This window comes from Suncus etruscus, chromosome 1 (genome assembly GCF_024139225.1).
Source record: "Suncus etruscus isolate mSunEtr1 chromosome 1, mSunEtr1.pri.cur, whole genome shotgun sequence".
Taxonomy (NCBI): domain Eukaryota; kingdom Metazoa; phylum Chordata; class Mammalia; order Eulipotyphla; family Soricidae; genus Suncus; species Suncus etruscus.
The window spans coordinates 54719529-54744750 of NC_064848.1; positions in this window are offsets into that span (position 1 = coordinate 54719529).

Below are 25222 nucleotides of genomic sequence, written 5' to 3' on the forward strand. Positions count from 1 at the left end.
CTTAGTTACACAATGGCAGAGGCACAGTTTTAACAAGCTGAAACCAACCCACTGAGACAGAAATAGCTTGTAAAATTGCAGGAAAAAATAAAAAGGGTTGTAAGGAAGAGAATTAAACCCTAGAGTAAAAGAGAGGCAGGAATCTAATGTAGAGGACCAGATGAAAATACTCTTTCATCTGCCAAACTCTGCCAGATGTGCTGAAATAAGGAATCAGGAGGAGAAAATATACCTTATCTGTTTCACAGTTTATGAGTGATTCACTTTAAGAAGGACCTAGCTTTCTCATCAATTTAATTCAAGGCAAATATCTTAAGACAGAATAATGAAATTATAATTCTAGAACTTGCCAACAAACAAGAAGTTCATAATTTTCTTATCACATAAAATTTTCATATTAAGATTATAGATATTATATTCATATAACCTAATGTTTAGCACATTTTACAATATTAAAAATCTATCATTGGTACATAAATGACCCATTTACTTAGTTTTTAAGTCTTATTTCAATTTCTTACTGGTAATAATAATTTTGGTATTTCTGATTAGTTTTCTTCCCATGTGATATCAGATAGATATATTTAGTACTAGAAAAAAGTTGTTTAACTTGGCTTACTTTTACATTTAGAAAATGTAAAATTTTAAACTACATTTTAAACCTTCTGCGACTTTACATGTTAGTAGAATTTTGACATCTTAATATGACAGCTAATTTAGTGAAAGTAGAGGTACATGTCAAGACCTACACTGCTTCAAATGAGGGGATTGGGAATTTATTGTTATCGCTTTGTGAAAATTCTGTCATGTTGACATTTTTCTTTCTAATTTGCTACTTGTAACCAATATCCTGGTCAACTACTTTGATCTGGAGTCCAGCCCTTGGCTGTACACAGGGACTTCTGAGGATCCTGAAACAGTTCCCTATTGTACAAGTACTACAAGAAAGCAGATAATTGATGTTTTTCTTGTTTATTTGTTTTGTTTTTGGCCTACATCCATTTGTGTTTAGGGCTTACTCCTGGCTCTATGTTCAGGAATGAGTCCTATTGGACTCATGGGGACTGAATGTAGTACTAGGGATCAAACCCCAGTCAGCTGTGTACAAGGCAAACTCTCTCCTGGTTGCACCACTGCTCCCCTCAAATATCTAATGTTTCTTTTTTGGAAAATAAAGGTTGCCAAATCTGCTTTAATTTACATATTTTGTCAATTGAAATGGAATGCCTACTAGTGGATGATTTGCTTTTTAATGACTTATGACAGTGTTTAGCACAATGTAGTCAGCACACTGGTTCAGCTTTGATGATTTTTTTTCCTTATATTGTTTGCTTTGACTTTAATTTTAGATGCATGAAGAGTAATTCTTTTAGTGTATAAAGTAAGCTTGGTATTTTTTTCCCTAAGAGGAGATAGGGTATAGGAGAAAGGAAACTCAGAATTTTAGACATCAGATGGAATAAGAGGGAGTGAATAATTGCTGCAGTGAAAAATATTGTCATTTTGCCCAGACTTGCTTCTTCCTCTATTAACAAATTTATCATTGTACAAGCTTTTATTGGATATAGAATTTACTCTATAACTAAGACATTATCTCTAATGTAAAATATTTATTTATATTTTTTCCATTTATTTTGTTCAAATACTAGTTACTTAAAAAGTTTGACAGCTTTCGATTAGAAACATATTAAAAACTTTATAAAAACAATAATTTCTTGGGCTCCTTCTAAAAATTTACTGAGTTACTAAGTGGGTGGTATATGCCAATTCATTATTTTGGAAGAATTGGGCCACACCCGGGGTGATGCTCAGGAGTTATTCCTGGCTATGTGCTCTGTAATCGCTTCTGGCTCGGGGGACCATATGGGACACTGGGGTTCTAACCCAGGTTCTTTCTGGGTCAGTCGCGTGCAAGGCAAGCACCCTACTACTGTGCTATATCGCTCTGGCCCCTACCGATCTGTATTTTAAAAAAATTTGCTTGAGGGGCCCAAGCAATTGTACATCAGTTAGGATGCTAAACTTCCAAGAGACCAACCTGAGTTTGATCCCCAACATCCTTATGGTCCCTCAAGCCCACCAAGCACAGAGCTAGAAGTAAAGCCTAAAGTATGGCCCAAAAACAAACAAAAACTTTTGGGTGATTTTAATGTCCATTGTGAATTGAATAGTAAGAGTTGAGTCTTTGGTCATCTCTGGAATGATCAAAGTGGAGCAAGTAATTAGTGATGTATGGTTTAACTAGAACATTACATATCTCAGTAACTCAGAACCCTATTTTTTTTTTATAAGACCAGATTCAGATATTTCTGTCAGGGTACTCTCCTGATAAGTTCTCAAAATAGTGAGTCTGAAATACAGAAATTTTGAGGTTGCTACCCATTCATTCTTATCACAAGGCCTCCAGCTTATTCATGAAAGGAAGAGAAATGCCATGGTTGAGAGAAATTTTAGGCCAGGCCTTCAAGTACACCATCTTCTCAGGTTTCTCTCTTTAAGAAGTTCCAGTGTCTCAATGTATGTTGGGGGTGGGATAAAGCAGAGGGGTAAAATAATTTCTTAAGTATGCAAAAAGGAAATGTTTTGGTGAAAAAATAACATTGTTTCTGCCAGAAGCATGTGAAATATAATCTGCTAATCTTTTAAGTAATTTTGTTTCCCCTAAAATAGTTGGTTTTAAAACCACTAACCACTGAAGAAAGAGTTTGGACAAGTGCAAGTTATTTCTAAGGGATATACCAAGGGTGTTCTGCTCATAACTTGTTTTTGGAAGGAAGAAAATCAGTAGTACTATTAGAGAAATCAGAGATCCTAACTCTATGTAAGGATGTACCATGTAGAAAGTAAATCCCTGAACCTGGACTCATAAATTTGGTGATATTTTTAGGAGATGAAACCACATATAAAATATTAAGAGTATGTAGTTTTGTGTAAAATACTAGCTAGGAAAGGTGGAAGATCTTAGAACAGATTAGCATGAAGAAAATAGGATCTGTCAAGCTTTTTTTGAAATCTGAAAATTTCATTGACTATGATACCTGGTCACCACTTAGGAAAAAGTTAGGTGTCATCTTACACAAGGACTATAATAACATGTAAAGCTTTTCTAGATGATATTACACTTTATGCACTTCAGTCTCCTCAATGTTCTATCTTTGCTTATGACCATTATATTCTGTCTTCTGTTATTTTGTCTCTGGTCACTGAATGTGTGAGAACACTGAAGGCAGACTGACATTCTATACTGAACAATACTTTGCTTCATCTGAGTCCACTTTTCTAGTGTGGTGGTTAGTATTCTAACTAAAGATTCTAAGGAGCTGAATCACAACGTAGTCTTGATCAAAACAAAAGAACTTAAAACTCACTGAAATTAAGTCATCTTAATAACTATCCAGATAGTTAAAATGGCACCTACTAAACTAGTTGAGGATATTGGTACAGAATGAGTTTTAATCCAAATATAAGTAGCACCTTTCTATTATTATAATAAAGTACTAAATGGTTAGTTACCTTTCTAAATAATTTTTTGGGTGGGGAAAAGGTGTGCCAGGGAGGGGTTTTAGAACCATACCTAGTAGTGCTTGGTTTATTCCTGGCTCTGTGATTAGGGGTCACTCCTGGTAATTACTTAAAAAGATAATTACACTCTAGAAAATAACAGAAAAGTGGTTATTTGCACAAATTGTTCATAGAACCATTATTCAAAATAGCAGCAATTTTAAGTGACCTAATGTGCAATAAATGATGAACAGTGAAATAACTGATGATGAACCTAGATGATAAATTATTGTAGAAGTTAAAAATAATAGCTGATGAAAGGGGTTGACATGTAGCCCAAATGGTAGAGCACTTGCGGTGGTGGACATGAATGCACAAGACATGGAGTCAGTGCCAGCATTTCATGATCTCCTGAGCACTACCAGATGTGGTACTGGTAGGCCAAAAAAAAACTGTATGTATGGCCACCACAGCAATAAAAATATTTATGATTTTATGGTAACTTGAAATAATGTCTTTGATATCATGTGCGATTTATAAGCTGTGAGAAATATAAAATACAAGTTTTCTAGTCTAGAAGACATTCACTAGGAAAAGAACAAGAGAAGCAATCAAGGGAGATGAGATAAAGCATAAAATCAGTTGTGTTCATGAAACTTGAAATATGGACAGATAAGAGGCCACAAAGGTAGGAAAAGTTGTAGTTCATTCATTCATTAGCTTGCTTGAAGAAATTAAGAGTGATGGTTTTAAAACCATTTCTCCATGGATTCTTGTCTGTCCAAGGTCATGATGTCATTGTAAGGTCTTTGTAAACGTGGAGCCATTTCAGTTAGTAATATATTCAGATAATAGTTGGCATTCCTCAACAAGGTACAATTTATCTTTTAAAATAATAAGCCTTTTTAGAATGTATGTGCTGCGTGTAGAGTTACAAGCATTTGAATTTTAATAGTTTAAAAAACTGCTTCTTGCCCTTGAATTGAGTTTTGGGTTAGAATAGTCCGAATTCTCTACTAGCAAAGAAGAGGATAAATATACACCATGGACTCATTTTCCACTATGCAAGTTGCAAAAATAATATTTATAAAGCTCCTGAGAACATGTGTCAAGAACAAAATAAGTTATTCAAACGATGTGGTTTTGCAAGAAGCATACCTTGGCTTCAGAAGTCAACTGACAAGGTTTAGCACAGAATCAAAGGTCAAAGGGGACTAAAAATCATATTTTCTATTTTCTTCCTAGATGCAGGACGATAGCTTCTTTATTCTTGGAAAATATGACCCTGATTTTTAGTGGCATCCAGAGAAATGCATTAAAATAATATAATAATAAAAATAAAGGCTTTGTGATTGGACTATAAAATATGTTTGAATATCAGTGTTACTGCATTGTGAAAATTATTGCCTAGCTATAGAAAAACTTCAAGGTGATTTTTTTTTCTGTGACTGTGTTAGACACTAGCTCAGGGAGATTACAGTGCTTCTCAGGACTTTTGTGGGTCCTGAGTGACAGTACAGTAGGTAAGGTGTTTGCCCTGCACGTGGCAGACCCGGGTTTGATCTTCAGCATCCCACATGGTCACCTATGCCCCTTTAGGAGTGATTTCTGAGTTTAGAGCCAGGAATCAGCACTGAGCACCTTGGGTGTGGCCCCAAAACAAAACAAAACAGAAGGACTTTTGTGACCTGTGTGCAGGGAAGTCAAGCCACTCCTGTTGCAAAGTGTGCATACCAATACTATACATGTTTCTATTAAAAATAATAGAACTAAAATAATTTTATGTAGTAGTAATTCATAGTTATCTATAGATTATTATCAAATGATATGTTATGTATTTTTCAGAATATCCAGAAAAGCTTTAATATCTTTAGAAAACCTATAACAGTTTTGTCTAATAAATTTAATAGGGCATTTTTTTTAAAGTAAATGTTCAGGTTTTATACTTGGTGTGCTCAGGGAAAAATCCTGGTGGGACTTGGGGGAACCACATATGGTAGCAGAAAGTGAACCATAGTTGGCTGCATGTAAAGCAAATGCCTTTCCTGTTGCACTATTTTTTCACCCCCAGGGAGGTTGTTTTGTACACAGCCATCTTAATCACTTTAGGAACCACTGAGATTACATATATATAGATATATACATATATATATGTATACATGTATACATATATATACATGTATATATCATATCTATATATATGTATATATCTCTATATGTCTACACACATGCACATGGATATCTCTCTCAAAGAAACTTGCAGTTGAGTCAAAATTAATATCAAAAACACAAAGAAATATATAATATAAGGCTGAAAGAAGGATCCCTTATAGTCTAATTATTAGGGCCATAAATTTGGCCTCACAGGTCAAATTTTCTCCTGATGAGTATGTTCATTCTATAGGAAAGTAATTTTTCAATTATTATGTGTTGGGGCTGGAGTGATAGCACAGTGGTAGGGTGATTGACTTGCACCCGGATGACCCAGGGTGCACCTGGATTCAATCCCCAGGCTCTCATATGGTCCCCCGAACCTGCCAGGAGCGATTTCTGAATGCAGAGCCAGGAGTAACCCCTGAACGCCACTGGGTATGGCCCCCAAACCAACCCCTCCCCAAAAAATCATTATGTGTCCAGAGCTGTTAGTAATTAACAACAAATAGTAAGGAGACTAAAAAAAAATTTTTTTTTTATACATGGTGATTTCTGTGGTTGTTTAATAGGATTTCAGGCATACAATATTCCCAACTCTATTTTTATTTTTATTTTTGGGTCACACCCAGCAGCACTCAGGGGTTACTCCTGGCTCTATGCTCAGAAATCGCTCCTGGTAGCCTTGGGAGACCATATGGGATGCCGGTATTCGAACTACCATCCTTCTGCATGCAAGGCAAACTCCTTACTTCTATGCTATCTCTCCGGCCCCAATATTCTCAACTCTACACCAGTGACCCCATCTCTACCAGTGGTTCCTTCATTTTCTGAATCTGATTTTTTTTGACAGACACATTTTAAAGCTTAGTTATTGTAGCTTGGGTCTTATGACTTCAGTAGTGTTGATCTAGTAATTTAGGTATATAAAGACACTTTACCTTTACACCACTAACAATCCCAAGATCCTCAACCTCTTTCCCCTATGTATTTCCAGACCTCCTCTTGCTTCTCCTCCCCATTTCTCTCCTTCTTAGCATTTTTGTTTATAAAATCTAGAACCAATATTTTACCCACCTTTGGTAGCTTTTCATTAGATCATGACTTATCTAATAATAAAAAGCTACCAAAGGTAGTGAGAACATCTTGTGTTTGCCTTTGTCCTCACCTATGCCAGGAGATTCTCCAGGTCCACCCAACTTACAGTGAATTGTGCAATATTAACATTTCTTAAACTTTCATAATAGTCCATAATAGTAAAGAGAACTTTGACTCATTGCTTTTCAGACCTTTCCTTATGGAGTGGGCATGGACAGGAAAGAAATAATAAAAAAAAAATCAAGACAACTATAAAATTATCTCAGGAATTCTCAACTCATTCTAAAAGTTAGAACTTTATTTTGGGTCAATTGTTGAACAAAACATTACCCTGAAAGCTGGCAAGAATGAAATTATTTTTTGAAATAATTTTTTTGTTTTTGCTTGCAGCTTGCTATTGGATTTGTGCTTAGGGATCATTCCTATAGATTTGGTTATGGGTTAAAGTTATGGGTTACCAGGGACTGAATCTGAGTCAACTATGTGTAAGGCAAACACCCTACCCCACTTACCCTCTCTGGCTCCATAAAATAATTTTAATTGGAAAATGCTACTGCGGGGCCAGAGAGATAGAACAGTTGATAACATTTTTGGCTAGCATGTGATTGCCCTGGATTTTTATTTTTTATTTTTTGGATTTGGGGCCACACCTGGTGGTGCTCAGGGATTACTTCTGTGCTCAGAAATCTGAGCTCCTAGCAGGCTCAGGGGACCATATAGGATGCCAGGGACTGAATCAGTCCATCTCAGGTCTTCCTCATGCAAGGCAAATGCCCTACCACTGTGCTATTACTGTGTCCCCCTGCCCTGAATTTGATCCTTAGCACTGCATATACTCTCTCAAAGCTTGCCAGTAGTGATCCAAAAACACAGAGCTAGGAGTAAGCCTTGGGCACTGCCAATTGTGGCCTAAATAACTACAATAACAAAATAAAATGTAACCTTAATAGCATTTTATAAGCACAAGTCTACTTTTAAAAATATTTTTTGTTTTTGCTAAGATTATTTAGACTGCTTTACTCTAAGAAAAAAGAGAGGGAGAAGAACACCAAGGTTCATTTATTTTTGAACTGTACTTTGATAATTTTATAATTAGGCTTTATCCTTGGTTTGACATTTTAAGTCTGGAAAACAGGCAAGGATTTGCAGCATTCTAATATTTGATATCATGTAATATTAAACAGTATCATGTTCCCATTAAACAATAGGACTAGGAAGTTTATGTCATGAATGTTGTCATTTATTCCCATTATCTATAGCATTCCATCTTAACTACAAAAACACTCTATATACTTGAGTACTGATTTGTAGTTGCATTGCAATAAATTTATATTTAAAAATAACTATTAGAGCCGGAAGCATTATGCTTGAATGCCTAAGCTCTTAGAATACCTGAGGCTTTCCCCTTTCAAGATACTTCATTAGTATGTATTTATTATTCCCAGTTATACTGCTGTCAGCATTTATGTATTAACATTTGATCCAAGTAATTTGTTGCACAAATTTACCTCATAATAGGTTTAGGCAATATTCCTTCTATAAACTTAAATCTAAAACTCTTTATCATTTATGTCTATGGATGATGGTCTAATTTGAATAAATCAAATCCAGAAATAATACATAGAAATTTTAGTTTGGATTAGTGATTCTCCACCCTGCATTAACCCTAGAAACTAATTTTCAAACCATTTATGTTCATCAGCCTCATTAGAATTCCTTTGATTAAAACGAGTTAAAGGCTGGTGCCTCTGGATCTCAAGGAACCTCTGAGCTTGTCAAGGTTTTTTGAAAACAAATTTCTAAAGATACTTCTATCTCAGGGAAAGAAAGGATCGAGGTCATCCCCCTAGAAATGTGATCCTCAGTGCATGTGAACCTCAGATTACTTTGATTCCTGGCTTGATTCTGATATTTTTCATAATTTTTTAAGAAAATAATATATACTTTTGAGAGTTTAATATTTGTTGTATGTCACTAAGAACTACTTGTATTTAAAGTCATAAGATAAAATATTTTAGTGATTTCTAACATTCTTATTCTTATTTATGTTGTTTGTTTTTGGGTGCTTCGGGGTCCTTTCTGACTCAGGAATTACTCCTGGCAGTGTTTGGGAGATCATTTGGGATAATGAGGATCAAAACTGGGTGCAAGACAAGTACTCTATCTACCTCTCTACTTGGATGATGATGATGATGATGATGATGATGATGATGATGATGATTGAGGGCCACATCTTATGGTGCTTAAGTCTTATTCCTGGCTCTCTATTAAAAGGTAGCTCCTGAGGGAACTGAGGGGTCCCATGTGAAATGCCAAAAATTGAATCCATATTGGTCATATGCAAGACAACTCAAGTTAGTCATGTGCTGTATTATCTCTCTGGCCTACTGGAAGATTTCTTGAAAACAACTTTTTCTTTAAAAATAATATCTTTATTTAAACACCGTGATTACAAACATGATTGTACTTGGGTTTTAGTCATAAAAAGAACACCCCCCTTTACCAGTGCAACCTTTCCACCACCAAATCCCCCATATCCTCCCTCCCCGCACCCTGTCTGTATTCAAGACAGGCCTTCTATATCCCTCACTCAATGACATTGTCACGATTGTTCTCAGCATAGTTATTTCTCCAACTGTACTCACCACTCCTTGTGGTGAGCTTTACATCCCCAGCTCATCCTCATGGACCTAATATCTGGGAATTATTTCAATGTCTTTAATTTTTCTTAAAACCCTTAGATGAGTGTGACTATTCTGTGCCTATCTCTCTCCCTCTGACTTATTTCACTCAGCATAATGGATTCCATGTACTTCCATGTATAGGACTTCATCTCTCCAGACAGCTGCATAATATTTCATTGTGTATATGTACCAAAGTTTCTTTAGCCATTAATCTGTTGAAGGGCATCTTGGTTGTTTTCAGAATCTGGCTATTGTAAATACTGCTGCGATGAATATAGATGTGAGGAAGGAATTTTTGTATTTCTAGGGTATATCCCTAGAAGTGGCATAGCTCCTAGCATAGGTCAAATCAGAGCTCAATTTCCAGTTTTTTTGAGCAATCTCCATATTGTTTTCCATAAGGGCTGTACTAGATGACATTCCCACCAGCAGTGAATGGGAGTTCCTTTTCTCCACATCCCTGTTCTTTGTGTGTGTGCCAGTCTCTGTGGTGTGAGATAGTACCTCATTGTTGTTTTGATTACATTTCCTTGATAATTAGTTATGTGGAGCATTTTTTTCATGTGCCTTTTGGCCATTTGTATTTTTTCTTTGAGAAATTGTCTGTTCATTTCATCTCCCCATTTTTTGATGGGGTTAGATTTTTTTTCTTGTCCAGTTCTGTCAGTACCTTGTATATCTTATCTGATGGGTATTGGGTGAACAGCTTCTCCCATTATGTGGGTGGCTTTTGTATCCTAGGCATTATTTCCTTTGAGATGCAGAAGCTTTTCAGCTTAATAGTTGAAGACAACTTCTTACCTCCATCTGATTCTCACCACACCCACCACCAAACTTCTAGTGACATCAGCCTATCAAAATGATCCATCTGCCCATTTTCTCTAAGTCCTACTCTTCCCCTCCAGTAATTACTGTGTTTTCACAGAGTTTAAGCACTAATTTTTGTGTGTTTGCTATTTTATTTGTTTTGATTATATTTCACATATGAATACTGCTATTTGATAATTTTTTCAAATTAATTTTTTTTGCTTTATGGGACACACCCTGTGATGCTCAGGGATTATTCCTGGCTATGTGCTCAGATATCACTCCTGGATTGGGGGACCATATGAAATGCCTGGGGATCGAACCAAGGTCAGTCCTAGATCAGCTGCGTGCAAGGCAAACACCCTACCATTTTTTTTTAGCATAATCATGTTGGACTTTCTCCATTCTGTCTCAAAAAGACATGACTTAAGATATTTTCTAGGGGGCCCGGAGAGATAGCACAGCGGCGTTTGCCTTGCAAGCAGCCGATCCAGGACCAAAGGTGGTTGGTTCGAATCCCGGTGTCCCATATGGTCTCCTGTGCCTGCCAGGAGCTATTTCCGAGCAGACAGCCAGGAGTAACCCCTGAGCACTGCCAGGTGTGGCCCCAAAAAAAAAAAAGATATTTTCTAGGGCCTGAGAGATAGCACAGTGGTAAGGCATTTGCCTTGCACGCAGCTGATCCAGGACAAACACTGGTTAGAATCCTGGCATCCCATATGGTTCCCGGTGTCTGCCAGGGGCGATTTCTGAGCACAGAGAAAGGAGTAACCCCTGAGTGTCACTGGGTGTGACCCTAAAACTATTCACACACGCTAAAAAGATCTTTTTTAATTGCAGAGTTATATTTTATTGAGTGTGAGCATCACTTCTTTATCTAGCATAGCAGTTCTCGCTTTGTCCTTTCTCACTGGCTAAAAAACAACCTGGCTCTAAATAATATCTTTCACAAATAGTTAGTTTTAATATAGAGCAATTTTATCATTTGCATAATATAGATGAATACTGATTTTAATTTTAATTTTAATTTTAATTTAATTTTATTTATATTTGAGTGCTAAACCATGCCATGTAATGCTTAGGGAATATTCCTGGCTCTATGCTCAAGAATAATCCCTGAAAGTGCTCAGCAAACTAGATGTGGCCAGGGATTAAACCAAGGTCTGTGCTCATGCAGGATAAATGTTATGTCCTGTACTATCTCTCCTGTTCCTTCATAAAAATAATTTAATAAAAATATTTGTATTTTATATTCAATTACATAAGATTGCCAATGATTTAGCCACAGTACATTTAAACCTATCTATGTAAAAATTTAAGGCAAACACAAAATATTCACTATCACAAAATATTCTTGCATAACTGTGCTTAATTTTAAAAACTGTCCTAATTCACAAATACCTCTGGAGCTATGAATTGGAACACGAAGAGAAGAAAGATAATAGATGCATGGCACTCCTGGGAAACTGTATTTTATTATGCAAGAATCTTTTGCACTCATATTATGTGAGAGGAAGGATTTGACAAGTTAATTAATTTGTCTTTTCTCTTACCTAAGCGCTTCTGCCACTCAAACACTCCCCACTTAGGCAGTGTTTGTCTCCTATTTCAGTAGTATGACCCACAATTCTTCACAAGATTCAAGTGCATTTGCCTTTTGTTTTGATGTTACAGGGCAAGATATGTATAACAGCATTTCTTTGGGACTTGCATAGTGTGAGCCATGAGAGTAAATGTTTACAGTTGTGAGTGCAGTGTGGAGTGTTGGATCCCAAATGACAGGGGCACCTGTGTGCTCTTCAACAAATTCAATGTATAAATCTGTGATATGGCAAGACTTCTAAAGCAAAAAGCAGAGAAAAGTGGTGCCCTTTGCCTAGGTTTTCTGGCAGTGTTGAAGTATTTAACACAGCATCAAAATTTAAGTTCATGAAAAGTAATTTATAGCTTGCTGTATTAAAAGAATATCAAACACAGTCCTAATTATTTTATAAGCCATCCCCATTTAATTAATTCAGTGCCTCTAAAAAGAAATATGTAAGAACTCAATTCCTCATATCCAGTATGACTAACTTTATTGATAATATTGCAATACTTGGTCTCTATTCTATTTACTCTAAATCCTTACAATCTACTATACTCACTGGCTTTCCCCCCTCTAGTCTCTCTCTCTTGTCATGTTTAATTTCACGGCTTAATTTTGAGCATTTGCAGTTGTAAGCTGCATCTCTGTTGCCCTGCTTTCTCCAATATTTCTTCTTGTGCCCCTTCTCCTGTTAGCTTGCTTACATTCCAATAGATTTACCTTCTTTCTCTATTGCAGTTATTTCTTGAGGAGAAAGTCCAGTAAGATACCTGACATCTAAGTTTTTATTCTAGATTCCTTACCACAAGTAGAATCAAAGTGACTGTTTAAGGTTTCTATAGCAGAAGAGAAAGAATTGTCTATATGCAAGAGATCACCTAAGGGTTTGGTATTAATGATCAAGAACGGGATAACCACTATCCTGTTCCTTGAAGAACAATAAGCATGTTACCAATCATTTGTTAATTATTTAATGCACAGCTTTTATTTAAATAGAAGGTAGTGACACTATAAAATAAAAATATGATGTTAGCTCATATAATAAAGGTAAAATAACAGCGTAGCCACAATTTAGCCATCATCAAGCAACATGATTTTTAAAGGTCTTCTTGGTACAAGATTTTCTGAAAAAAAAAAAAATTCCATAGTCACATATCTTCCTTGAATGCTAAGAGAGGCATTTATGTGCTAGAGGCGGCTTCTGTCCTACAGCCATCAGTGAGATTTCAGTGAATCTACTTTAGGAAGAGTGGGTTGCACAAACGGCGAAATATAAAATATAAAATAAATGAAACCACACAGAGTATGTGGGGTCAACATGTTTTGGCAGGAGTGCAACAAGTTTAATTTTTTGAGCAGGGAAATTTATAGGGGTAAAATTAGCCAGAGGTAAAGAATAATTATAATTACAAAGCATAGTAAAACAGTAACAATACTTAAACTATGGGTGTGACTGTAAAAATTCTAGGTTACAAATGAGAAGGTCACAACTAAAGGTAACTCTTTGCAAGCTTACTTTAAATGCAAAATTAGGATTAGGAGGGAGTCGAAAATATCTAGGAACTTGATCTTTATTAGACTGGACTTTATTGTTTTAGAGGTTAAATGAAGGAGGAGCCAAATCCCCAAAAATGAGTTTCACTTTTTCTAAAGGAGGGTCAATAGTCAAGATCTGCATTCTGGTTACGCCCTTGATTACCAGAAACTGCAGCTGCTAAGGACATATTTGAAAAGGAGAGAAAAATTGTCTTTGCTTTTAGGGCTGGCTATACCCAGAAAAAGGGGTTCTCAAATAAACTTTGGTGCTGGAATTTCTGAGCCAAATTATTTGATTGAGGCCATTATTTTGCCTGATATATTCAAAGGAGAGATAGTCAAATACTGGCTGAAAATGTAATGCCAGACATCTCTTTGGAAATTCCTCAACCATCCACGCAGGGGAAAAAGGCATCCACAGTGGGCCTTTTGAGGAACCCCATGGGGGTTTAATTAGTTCTATCCACCAGGAAAATCTGAGGATACATCTGGTGGGCTGAGCCCCCCTAAAAGCTTAGGTATGCCCTGGCATTTATGTCTTGCAGATCTTTCTTAGGAAGATCAGTTTCTTTTTTTTTTTTTTTTTTTTTTTGGTTTTTTTGGGTCACACCCGGCGTGCTCAGGGGTTACTCCTGGCTGTCTGCTCAGAAATAGCTCCTGGCAGGCACGGGGGACCATATGGGACACCGGGATTCGAACCAACCACCTTTGGTCCTGGATTGGCTGCTTGTAAGGCAAACGCCGCTGTGCTATCTCTCCGGGCCCAGGAAGATCAGTTTCAACAAGCAAAGTAAAGTACTTTCTTTAGACTGGTTCTGAATAACACCACTGAAGGAAATGTTTGCCCACCTGCAATGCCAGAGCAGAGTAGTTGACCTCTAACTCTGATTTTTACATTAAAGTTTTTATAAATTTTAGAAAATGCACACATAAGATTGCCTATCTAAGACTATATTGATTATGTTTTTATAAGCCTATAACCAAATGTTTGGTGAGCACCAATGTGTGCTTTCCATCTCATTAAGTTATTGTCAGAAGGTTTGCTATGCAATTTGTTGCTAGTTGACTTTGTGTTATTTGTTTTGTTTCTGAACACTGGGTAGCTTTGAATTCATGTTTATATTTAAATTGGTGTGTTCCTACTAGGATGACATTTCTGAAAAAGTTGGAGTTGTATGTAGGGTTGCCATGTATGCAACCTTGTGGTCTAGGAATTCCAAATTCTGTGGCTGTATTGCAGCTTTTGTGGGACATAGTTTTGGCTGCCAGGACTTTTGGAAGTACAAGAAGGTGGCTTGTTAGGGTGCCCACACTCACTCCAAAATTTTCTGAATGTGTAAACCCAAATATTGGCATACCTGGAGTTTTGATGAGTTTGGTATCTCTATAGAGCTCCATGGTTTAGTGGTGAAGCTGGGTCATTGGTGAAGTGGAGCTTGTGGGTGGTGGGTGCAGTTGACATGGAAACGACAGGGTGGGGAATTGGTTCATTTTCTCCTCCTACGATAGCCGTTTTTAGCTTCATGGCCAGTGTACTCATGATTTTTCACTGCTTGATATAAATCTCTTTTGAGAACAGAGTGAATTGGCTGAAAGCAGATGTGGCAACTGCATTTACAGGTCCTCCACTTTTTTTTCTCCATTATTAAAGATTAATTTATCATATAAATAACATTTTATCTCAGGATTCTCTATTTTATTCTATTTATCTAAGGATCAGTTTTTATTTTATTACCATGCTACTTTAATTAGTATTGCCTTGTAGTGCAGTTTGGAGTTGGGGAAAGTGATGCCTCCCATCTTTTCCCTGAGGACTTATTTTGCTTCTGGGGGGATTGTTATATTGTTATATATGAAATTCCATATGAATTTCAAGAATGTTTGATTTATTTGAAATATGTCAAGAGTATCCTAATAGGGAAAATGTTGAATCTGTATAGTTTTTGGGAGTATTGCCATTTTGAAGTTAATCCTCCCAATTGCAGGGATGCATTTCCATTTCCTCACATATTCTTTTATTTCTTTAAGTAATACTTTGTAGTTTCCTTGTGCAAATCTTTCATACCTTGGGAACCAGTGAGGTTCTTGCCTTGTATAGACTTATATGGGTTTGAAAGAACCCATATGGTCGCCCAAGCCTACTTGGAGCAATCCATGAGTGTATAGCTAGGAGTAATCCCCAAGCACTGCTAGTTGTGGCCCCCCAAAACAACAGCCAAAAATCTTTCATTTCATTCTTTAGTTAAGCTAAATCCTAGTAATGAATAGGATTTTTATTATTACTTTCCATTTTACAATTTTTAAACTAATTTTAATTAAGGCACACTTATCTACAAATTTATTTATAATTAAATTTCAGGCATAAATGTTTCAACATCATTTTCACCAGCAGAATCAGCTTACCTCTGCCAATGCCCCTGGTTTCGCCTCTTATTTCAGTCTGCCTCCTTGACATGTACATCTTTAAGTATTGTTACTGTATTGAATCTCATAATTTCGTATTGTTTCTTCTGCGGTTTAGATATATTCATATACCACACCTCTACACCACCCATATACCTAGGGTCCCTGCTCCTATTACCTCTCTACCTCTTCTTACTTTTACCTTGAATTTATTTTCTTTCCTGTCCTCAATTTTTTATAATCCTGGGTTAGTGGTGTTATAACTATAGCCCCTTTGATACTTTGTATCTTCCCATCCTGATATTTTGTATACCATTGATAAGTGTGATCATCTGGTATCTGCCCTTCTTTTGATTTAAGTTTTCACTTAACCTGTTATCTAAGTGCAGCCAATGTTTTTTCTCTTCATTACATCATTATTCACCATTCACACTACTCCAAAATGCTTTTTTCCAAGTAACCCTGCTTTCTTAAACATGTGAATAACATGTGAATAACATTAGTTATGGAATAACTTGTCCAACTACTTTTTATTTGCATGATTTTTTCTCCTTTGTTATAATGCCACTTCCATAGGTAGAGAAACATTGTTATGGTAACCAGCGATGAGTGCAGTAGATATTTAACCACTTTTATTGATTGATTGATTGATTGATTGATTTTGTTTTGAGACCTTATCCATTCATGCTCAGGGCTTACTTGGTGTTCAGAGATCACTCCAGGTGAGCTCAGGAGACCATGTGAGTCACCTTAGATTGACCCTGGAATCCTCAATTGGCTACATGCAAGGCAAATGCCTTATCTGCTGCCCTATCTCTCTGGCCTCACATTTTGATTACAATTACACTTGACCTTAAGATTCTTTACATGCTCATAGGTATTCTTCCTCTGGATCAAAACAATAAAAATAAATGAACAGTTTCATTTTATCTTTTTTCATTTATATTTCTCTTTCTTTCAGCTTATATATAAGCTTTTAAGATATTTTAGATACTTTTTAGATATTTTATTCACCAGCACTTTTCTTGACCAGTAAGTCCTACTCAAATAATAATTATTAAATACATTAAATAAGGAAGACAGAATTGCAGAAAAATTTTCACTGTCAAGCAGGTGACAATTTTTGGGACAAAGGTGAATTTTAGAGGACTCTTGTAATTTAAGAGTCATGGTTTATTTGTAGTCCTGGAGTTTCTGCAGAAATATTAATTTTTTTCTGAGATGGAAACTTTAATATTCACTATTTCAGGATTGTAGACAAAATAATATGGAATTGAGGAAGCTTAGTTGACTATATTCTAAATATTGATATTTCATGTTAATTAAATTTAGTTTTATAGAACAAATTTTGCCCTTATAGAAAGAGATAATAAGCAAGTCAATAATCTAATCTCAATAATAAGTACCATAGAGAAAATAAAGTAGAATTTCTGGGACATATGAAAGCTCAATTTTTAGCTTTTTGATGAATGCCCATATTCTTAGGGATATATCCCAGGAACACAAAACTGCAATACAAAAATTCCCTCTACACTCCTATGTTCAGTACAGTACTATTTACAATATCCAGAGCCTGGAAGCAACCCAGGTTCCTGACAACAAATGAATGGCTAAAGAAACTATATAATAAAATACTATGTAGCCATTTCATTAGGAAAAATGAAATAATAAATTTTGCTTATACATGGTTGAACATGGAGATTATTATGCTGAGTGAAATGAACCAGAAGAAAAAAGATAGACAGAATAATTTTACTCATTTGTGAAATATAATAAAAACAAGAGATAGTATGTTAACAATACCCAGCGACAATAGAGACAAAGGTTATAGGTACAGCACAGGGTAGAAAGCTTGCCACAAAGAGTAGTGAGTGTATCTAGAATAGAGAAAGGTCTACTAGGTCAATGAAAGTTGGAAGTGTTTGCTCTGCACAAGACCTCCACTGAAAGTAGAGAAACTTACGGGCAAGGCTATTAACAATAGTGAAAATCACAGTATCAAAAAGAAAATAGAAAGGGAGGGAGAGAGACTGTGTGAGAGAGAAGCAATTTGCCTACCTAGAGCAAGGCAGGGATGGGAATGGGGGTGGAAGGAAAACAGGAAACACTGGTGACAGGAAAGGTGTATTGGTGAAGGATGTTGTACATTGTATGGCTGAAATCCAACAATGAACAAATTTCTAATCATGGTGGTGCTTGAATAAAGCAATAAACAAAATAAATAAAGTAGGGTAAAGTAAGTGTACATTGAGTGGGAGTGCGGGCACATATTACATATGATGACAAGACAATTTTTTGAGAATGTAGCTTTAAAAAAATGATGAAAATGAGCAAACCACATTGTTATCTGTGCTAAAAACTAGTCTGGGAACAAACAGTGCAAAACATATCCTTAAAAAGCAAGAAGGCTATAAAGACTAAAAGGGAGTGGTCATGAAGTGGTAGAAAAAGATAGCATATCTAAATTAGAGTGGTTAGACCATAAAAGATATGAGACTACCCAGAAAGGTTGCTATGGGAACTCATTGAAGATTTTGGGCTGAGGCATAAGAGGTTCTGAATTAAACTTAAAATATTATTCTGACTACTGTATTGAACATCAACTGGGAAGGAGAGTTGTAGAGCAAGAACAAACAGGGAGACCAGTTTATTATTGAAAGACAAAACAAGTTGTTTTTATCTAACTTAATAACATAAAGGGTACAATATGTGTATGGAGGAGCTAGAATAATCTTAAGGTGGATAGATCCCTTTGCATATGACTGACCTTTTTATTTTTAGTCTCTGGAACTATAGACGGTATCCTGAACCCCGCTAGGAGTAATCCCTGAGTGCAGCGCTGCCAGGTATGCCCCCCAATATAAACAAAAACAAAATAAAATAAATGTCTGGTGATGGTGTGAATAGTGTTTCTTTATTCCAGAAAACAAAGAATCAAAGAAGATGTTTCGATTTTTTCATAAGCACAACCAAGTAAATAGAATTGTTTCATATGGAAATAATTAACGTAGAAATAAATTTTATTTTTATATTTAAAAAGTTTTTGCTACAGTTCATATCAAGTATTAATGAGACCATTATAAATTTGCAAAATAGTTGTGGATAAAATTATTTCCCTACCATTTGTCAGTTGTCAGCTTGACACTATATCACTGTTGCATACTTATTCAAAAATATTTATTTAATATTCCACGTATTTATATTCTAACTGTTTAGTATGCTCTAACAAGGATAGTGTACTAAATAACTGTGAGGCATTCAAATAAATATATAGCATCGACATATTTCAACCATCTAATTCTGAGTGTTCAAGCTTCTCCATTTCTCAATAATGTCCAAAAATCCAGTTCAAATAAACAGAATATTTAACTGTCATATTTTTAGTGCATTTTAGTTTTGAAGAATTAGTTTTTGTGATGCATAAAAATTTCTACAAATCAAGCAGACTAAAACAAAACTTATTTATTATCTTACTTTCTGGAGATCATAAGTCCACACATGGCCTATTTGGATTCTCTGATTTTGGGTATTATTAGTTTGTAATCTATGTGCCAACCTGTGCTGTGATCTTTTCAGAAGCTTGGAGGAAGTTATACACCATTTAGTTACCTAGTTTTTGTTTGTTTGTTGTTGGATAATCCTGGCTCTTTGCTCAGAAATCACCCCTGGCAGGCTCAGGGGACCATATGGGATGATAGAGATTGAACTTGGGTTGGCCACATGCAAAGCAGATGTTCTACCCACTGCACTATCACTCAGGCCCCAAGTTTTCTCAATTCCTTGAAAAAATTAATTTTTTTCTGCTGCAGATAAATCGTTAGTTGACTGCAGTAGAAACCCATTATACGAGAGCCTGCCTTAGTTCACTGCATGTGGGCTTTTCTTTTCTTTTTTTTCTTTTTTTGGTTTTTGGGTCACACCCGGCGGTGCTCAGGGGTTACTCCTGGCTGTCTGCTCAGAAATAGCTCCTGGCAGGCACGGGGGACCATATAGGACACCAGGATTCAAACCAACCACCTTTGGTCCTGGATCGGCTGCTTGCAAGGCAAACGCCGCTGTGCTATCTCTCCGGGCCCGCATGTGGGCTTTTCTAATGCAATCACTTGTATTACAACTGGTTCATCAAAGGCAGAGAGGCCACATTTCTCCAGTATACAACCTATAAGTTGGAATCTTATATATTATAATATACTATAGTCTTGAGCATGACTTCCCATGTTCTTTGCCATATCCTCTTGGACTTACCCAAACTCAGCTGATAGAATTATCCTAACAAAGGCATAAACCAGTGGAGGGGAATTCCAATCTTCATTACTGGGTCTGTTTATCACAATGACACTGGTGCTTTTCAAGATTACTCTGTAAAATTTCCTCAAATTCGTTTAATGTAGAATGTTTCTCAGTCTGATAGGTTTTCTTGTTAAGTGAAATAAGTCAGAGCCAGAAAGATAAAAACTGAATAATCTCATTTATTTGTGATATATAGAGAAATGAAACCACAGAATGGACAGTATCTAGGAATGACAAGTTCTTGACCTTGAATTACAGACCTCTACTTACTAAGCTGTTTGGGAGGTGGGGATGGGGCAAAAAAGATCTGGACTAGAGTTGACAATGCAAAGGTCTTGAAAACTTTAGTCAGTTTTGGGTTTTTGGTAGTGTTGAGGTGCAGTTAATACTTTTCTTTGTTTGTTTTTGGGCCACACCCGTTTGAGCTCAAGGGTTACTCCTGGCTGTGTGCTCAGAAATCACTCTTGGCTTGAGGGACCATATGGGACACCTGGGGATAGAACCTCGGTCCGTTGTACGCTAGTGCTTGCAAGGCAGACACCTTACCTCTAGCGCCATCTTCCCAGCCCCAATACTTATATATTTAAAAAAAAAAGTGTTTTGATGTGTCATGTGGACTCAATTTAGACTCCATGTGATCAGACAGTGACTGTTCAATCCCGAATTCTAGATCCCAGGCATAGAACTGACACAGTTCCCTGCAAGAGCACCAGGAATCAAACTCCCCCTGGGAAATTTCTAATACTGCTCTGGCACCAACTTATGCCAGATTTGATACGGCATCCTGATAACTAGGAAATGGCTACAACTGGATCTAAGAGTAGGTTGTCCTATCTCATCACCTAAATTCTTCTTTTCCTTAACTTCACCTGTTTTGGCTCTGCTTGGTACAAAACCTACAAGAAAAAGTCTTGCCTGGGATAAAAGCTCAGTTCAAAACCAGGGCACAGAGATGATAGAGCCTGACGCTCTCACCCCCAAACGCACCAGCAATATAGCACCATTTCTTTTTGCAAAGGCATACTAAAAGGGGGGGGGGGTTATGTATAGAAACAAGCTTTAATCTACTAGGGATAAGAACTCATAAATCTTACAATACAGAGGCACCTGCCATCCTGAACATATGTCATGTGGACCCCACTTAGACTCCATGTGATTAGACAGTGACCATCCAATCCAAACCCTAGATCTGACTCAGAACTGACAGTTTTCCGAAACAGCTCCAGGAACGAAACTCCCTCTGGGACATTCTTTTTTGTTTGTTTTTGTTTTTCAGCTACACCTGTTTGATGCTCAGGGGTTACTCCTGGCTAAGTGCTCAGAAATTGCCCCCTGGCTTGGGGGGACCATATGGGACGCCGGGGGATCGAACCACGGTCCTTCCTTGGCTAGTGCTTGCAAGGCAGAGACCTTACCTCTAGTGCCACCTGGCCGGCCCCACCTCTGGGACATTCTTAATGCTGCTCTGATAACAACATGCACCAGTTTTGATATGACATCCTGACAATGAGAAAATAACAATAACTTGATCTAAGAGCAGGTGTCTTATCTCATCACATAATGATAAGATGAAATCAGATGACACACCATCCTTTTATCTGTGCAAAAACCAAGATCGCTAACTACAGAAGACTGACTTTGACAACCATGACTGGGCAGAATTTATCCTGGGACCAATAAAAAAGTACCTAGTCTAAGCACCAGCCTAGGATTTGTACAAAAACCAAGATCTCTAATTCCAGAGGTCTGACTTTGACAACTGCGACTGAGCAGAACTTCTGGAACCACAATGAAAGACTCTATCCTAGGATCTGTACAAAAACCAAGACCACTAATTACAGAAGACTGATTACAACAACAGTGATAGAACAGAACTGCTAGAACTGTAAAGAAAAACTCTATCCTGGGCACGGAGAGATAGCTCAGCGGCATTTGCCTTGCAAGCAGCACATCCAGGGACCTAAGGTGGTTGGTTCGAATCCCGTGTCCCATATGGTCTCCCGTGCCTGCCAGGAGCTAGTTCTGAGCAGATAGCCAGGAGTAACCCCTGAGCACAGCCGGGTGTGACCCAAAAACTTAAAAAAAAAAAAAAGAAAAGAAAAACTCTATCCTATGTTTTATCCCGTGACCTGTGTAAATATCAAGATAGTTACAGCGGCCTGATTTTATCACCCACAACTGAGTGGAAAGTATCCTGGAACCATACAAAGATCTTGGGCTGTGAAAATGAGCATGTACAGAGCCTGTAGTTATTCCCATGGCAGTATGCTTCCAGGGCAGAGAAACTCTTTATCTCTTAGGTCAAGAGAATTCCCTTTCTAATTTCCCCAATACTTACTGTGTCTATGCAACAACAACAACAACAACAACAACAACAACAAAAAGGAGAAGCACAAAACCTTGCCACACCAATCCTCGTTCTTTTTCTTCCCCTTTCCTTTTTGTGGTTATTATTTGGTTGTTGTTGTTTTTTTTTCTGTTGTGCTTTTTTGTAGTTGCTGTTTGTTGGGATTTTTTAGTTGTTTTTCTTCCTTTTTCCTTTCTTCTTTTTTTGGGTGGGGTCACACCTTACAGCACTCAGAGGTTACTCCTGGCTCTGTGCTCAGAAATTGCCCCTGTCAGGCACAGGGGACAATATGGGATGCCGGGATTTCAACCACTGTCCTTCTGCATGAAAGGCAAATGCTTACCTCCATGCTATCTCTCCGGCCCCTCCCTTTCTTCTTTTAAATTGATATTTATAACATATAGATGGACTCCTCCCAGTTTTTTTCCTTTTCCTTTTCTTTTTCTCCCAACAAAACTACATAACTTGAATCATCTTGTTCTACCTCATAAATTGAGGGTGGGGGGAAGGATGCTATCAGGACCAAACAGTAGTATGAACATTGGGTAAAAATAAAAAATGATCAGACTTAAACACTAAACCCAAAGTCAACTAAAACAGAATTGATAACCAATCTACAACAATCTATATAGGAGGGAACCACTTACACTAACAGTCTGTAGGGCAAAGGAGGGAGACATGAAATGCATGCTGGAAACAGAGGTGGAGGGAGGACAACATCAGTGGTGGGAATATCCCTGATTCATTGTCACTATGTAACTTAAATATTACTGTGAAAGGTTTGTGATTCACTTTGGGCACAATAAAAATTGTTAAAAAAAAAAGTGTTTTTGTGCTAGAGAAATTGTACATACCTCATATATGGCTGATCTGAGTTTGATCCTCAATACCATTTGGAGTGAACTCTGAGCACAGAGCCTGTCATAAGTCATGGCACTGCAGTGTGTGGCCCAACTCCGGCCTCTAACAAAAAAATTGTGAACAGCTATTTTTAAACTATATAAATATTTCATACTTAATCTCATTTTAATAAATATACTCACTATGTATTTATATTTTCTATTAATTCAGTTATTTGTAATCCATTACTCAATTTAGTTTGGTGATTAAATGCTCTAGGTTTATTCATTGGAAAAAACTTCATATTGTCTTTTATATCCTTTTGATGTATCTATATTATTCTGTTATAACTTTCTTAGTTACTTGAAGCAATACGTTAATTGTGTCCCATGTACTTTACTTGCTCCTGTGTTGAATTCAATTCGGTATTCCAAGGAAAAAAAGAACCAACAGAGAAAGCCAAGATTTAAAAGCCAAGATATGAAGACTATGTATTATCTCTTTGGTATTAGGTTTTCATTACAACAATATTTCTCAGTGGACAGATTTTGGACAGAGATGTTTGTTCAACTATTCATCTGGTTATCTAGCTCCATATTATATTACATTTTCCTACTTATATTGAAAACCATGAGTTCATACTTTTGTGTCTAATCACACCAGTACAAATTTTGTTCTAATCCTTTTTCTTTCCATATTTGTTACTCTCTTTTAAAATTGACTTCTCCAGTGAAAAACATACCTCATCAAACATTCAATATGACCACTCTCCCACTGTTACAGAAGTACCCACAGGATGCCCACCCTCTGACTCCCACCCTTCACAAATTGACATTGCAACTGAACTGCTATTGTTCCTCCACCGTACTGGCACAGCCTTATTCCTTCCTAAGCCTGAGTACCCTCTTCACTTACTTCTTTGAAACTTTATTTTGAGTTTATCTTCAGTTTATTAATTTGCTTGGGCATTTAAATTTAAGATCATGAATTTGCTTTTTATTAATAAACTTTTTTATTTAAGATTAATTTTTATAGTTATATAACACAGTAAGATATTTTCTCTAAACTACCATCAATTTTATTATTATAATATCTCTCAACTATTCAATATGTGATCTATTTGTCTTTTGATTAATGATATAAATGAAATAGATTTAACAAGAGAAATTATAATAAAAAATTCCATTATGACTACTGAGTCGTACACTCTGTCACTCAGATTATAATCACTCTTGAAAATGTCTAAGAAAAAAATATTACAAAAGTAATGATTCCTGTGTCATGTGGACCTGTCTTAGACTTCATATGATGGGACAGTGATCATCTAATTTTGAACCCTGGAACCTAAATGTAGAACCAACACTGTTTCCTGCAATAGTACCAGGAACCAAACTCCCCCTGGGGAATTCTTAATATTGCTCTGGCACCAACTTGTACCAGGTTGATATGACATCCTGACTACGAGGAAACAGTAACAACTTGATCCGAGAGCAGGGTGTGCTATCATCAACTAATGGTAAGATGGAATCAGAAGACACACCATCTTTTGATTTGTGCAAAAACCAAGATCACTAATTACAGAAGACTGACTTTGACAATTGCAATTGGGCAGAACTTTTCCTGGGACCAATAAGAAAGATCCCAGTCAAGGCTTTGGCCTAGGATTTGTACAAGAAACAAGATTCTCAATCCAGAGACCTGACTTTGACAACCACAACTGCGCAGAATTTCTGGAACAGTTGGAAAGACTCTAACCTAAGCTCTGTCTTAGGATCAGTGCAAAAACCAAGACCACTAATTACAGAAGATTAACTACAACAACTGTGATAAAGCAGAACTTCTAGAACCATAAAAAAAAAAACAAAAAAAAAAAAAAAACTGTCCTAGACTTTTTCCTATGACCTGTGCAAATACCAAATCTCTAGCTACAGAAGACTAATTTTGTCATCCACAACTGAGCTGAATGCTCCCTGGAATCTT